Source organism: Cyanistes caeruleus, chromosome 2, assembly GCF_971803275.1.
Source record: "Cyanistes caeruleus chromosome 2, bCyaCae1.hap1.1, whole genome shotgun sequence".
NCBI lineage: Eukaryota > Metazoa > Chordata > Aves > Passeriformes > Paridae > Cyanistes > Cyanistes caeruleus.
The window spans coordinates 17,367,060-17,370,158 of record NC_141702.1 but is presented as its reverse complement, the minus strand read 5'-3'; positions in this window follow the sequence as shown (position 1 = coordinate 17,370,158).

Genomic DNA, 3,099 nt, shown 5'->3' with positions numbered 1-3,099 from the left:
ATCAAACATACATTACATGGGCACACAAATTGAAAGATATGTGTAATGAAAAGAGGTATTCCTTCTACACACATAGAGTTTTACTAGTAGAGCAATAACGTTAACACAACTGGCCTCAACCCCAGTTCAAACTCACAAACAAATAATCACTTAAAACATTTACAGCTCATTCATTCTCTGCTTATTCTTTTTTCTTTTCACTTTCACTGTCAATTTGTCACCAACCTGTATTTGGCTTGACCCCACCTCAGAAGTTTTGCCCTCATGACTGTGAAAGACAGAAGGATGATATTCATATTCTTAACTTTTTCTAATATAAGCCATACAAATTCTCAGTTTTCAATATCTGTGCCTCTTTACCAGTGAAGACAGCAAGAGCTAAGTGGTCTGTAAGAGCTAAATGGTCTGGCTTTATTTAATGTGATTCTTCCACTAGGATGTCTATTAGCAGCACCATCTTCAATTGTGCAAATAAGTATAAAAGAGGGCATATCTCTATAGCCAAAGATACACCTGTAAAAACAGCAATGAAGTTGTGATTATAACTCCATATATCAAACCACAACAGTTTTCTATTTAGAGGTTTATGGTTTTTTCTTTTTTGTTTTGGGACTTCTTTTGCTTGTTTGTTTGGGGTTTGGCTATTGGTTTGGTTTGGTTTGGTTTTTTGTTTGTGTTTTTTTGTTGTTGTTGCTTTTTGTTGTTGGGGGTTGGTATTTTGTTTGGCTGTTCTTTGGTGATTTGGGTTTTTGGTGGGTTGCTTGCTCGGTTGGATTTTTTTGATTTTTGGTTCTGGGGCTTTGTTTGTTTGTTTGTTTTTGACTGTGTAAAAATGAATATCTGTATAAAAACCTCTATGTCAATGGAGTAAAACAAAGAGAAGTGTCAGTAAAATGTTAAGTCTTCATACATCTACCTAATAAATTGTTTACATAAAACCAAACATAGTATCAGAATCCAGAAAATTCTTTGACAAGGGAACACCATTTTAACTTGAATATGGATTTTAAACTTGTTAGATACTTCCTGGAGTCTAACACAGCCTGGAAAGCATCCCAACAGCAAAGGAACCAGGGTTCTTTGGGAAAGAAAATAATATAGCTTCTCCCTCTCTCACAGTAGTCAACATATAGCACTGATTCAGCTAAGAAACAAGAGGACATTACTGTCTAAGTTTTGCTGAATCTCATTTCTATGATTTCTTCATAGAATAATGCTATTTTAAAATCCCTGGCATCAATCATGTATTTGTTTTTTTCTTTTCCTGTATTAAATAAATACACTGATCTAGAGCACTGTGCTTACACAAAGCAGTAATTTGTGAAAGCAACTTCATCTATATTATTATTAAGTCCTACAATTTCTAATAATTTTGCATTTGTAGTAATTGAATGTGACTGTTGGGAGGAAGGCACAAGCTAATAGCCACAGAAAAGAATTTGGAAGGATACAGCCTGCATGTGCAACAGGACTCAGAGCAGACAGACCAGTTTATTCTCTCAGTGTTTGCATCTTGCTCTGATGAACAGAAACTGTGAGTTAGCTGAGTTTTCTTATAAGTACTGTGTTAGGTAACAGACACATGTATGCAAGCTAATGGAAAACAGTCTAGACCTACTGGTCTCATTCTTCAAGGAAGATGAAGCAGTTACATCAGCCAAAGATTTTCATGCACAAAATATTAAATCCACACAGGTACTGTAGGCTACTCAGAACTCCAGTGAAACATCCACTTGAGAGTACACACCACACTGAGGGAAAAGAAGCCTTAAGTAGGGCTGTATATATTTTTTAACCTAAGCAAAATATTTCCTAAGCAAGAGACTTCATGAGTTAATACTTTGCTATAAATATTCTGTCTCTGAAATATTTGTCTTCCTCCTTGTATCATCTCCCTCCAGCCCTGCTCCTGAAACAGAAGCAGCAGCACAGGCTACAGCACAGCTGAACTTCTGCACTTCCTTTTAATAAGGACAGATATGCAGGGAACCAGAAACTAAACCAGAGTAATCAGTTTACCCAGCTAGAGACAGGCACTCCTCTCATCTGAGAAAAGCATGTTATTTGCTGAGGTAAATATGGTATATCATTGCTAACATTATTTTAGGCACAATTTTTCTACTTCTCTGGTGTTTCTATTTTTCATGTATTTCACATAACAAAACATTTACAGTTGTAAGTATTACACCCTACTTTGGAATATTTTCTACACATTGTGCTTCCTAATATTAAAATCACGTGGTCTGACTTCAGTGTAAAAATCACCAATGCTGAGTCACCTTGACTTGAAAGCAGCATTTTAAATAATTTTCCAAGCCCAGTAATGAAACAAATACACAAATATTGCATTACTTCCAGTAAGGATTTCATAATGGCCACCTCCATGAGAAAGTGATTAAGGCAATTTGAGTTCACTAGCTCTATTTATGTTTTCTATTTCTTTAATATTGAAATAAAAATGCATGGTGTAGATGTCTATCTTTACACCAAGAGTCAAGCCCCAGGCATTCCTTAGAGACTTTTTCTGGTATCTTGAGAAGACAGCACAGAAGGGTGTAACTGTGGCAGCAATTTGAAATTTGCACCCTCTGGCAGATCTCTTTCCATCCACCCACACTGGAATCATCATTTCCCAAAGTAGACATGCCATCGTACAAAGTATGATAAAGACACAGCAGCAAGACCAGCAGCGGGGGTGGAGAGTGGGGGAAGACGAGGAGAGAAAGAAAACCCACACAACATCCTCTGCCAGTCACCATAAGAAATGTTGTCTGGGAAATCAATTGCTCAAATGCCACAAATGTTCATTGCTTGGCATTAAGGTGTGGCCTGAGCTATTTCTTATAAAAAGAACAGCAGCATAGTCTGCTCTCAGATAAGCTCAAGCATATTGGTGGGAGGAAGTTTGGGCTTAGATTTCTCTTGGTTTATATTGACAAAGGCCAAGCTTATAGAAGCAGGAAATTACATATGAGGACATTATATTTCTGTTTTCACATCTTGCCAAGGACTGAAAATTCAAACTTTTGTCTAAGTTTCTGGAGCTCAGTTTACCATCCCATGAAAGGTCACCATTTCAATTTATTTCTATACCATAAG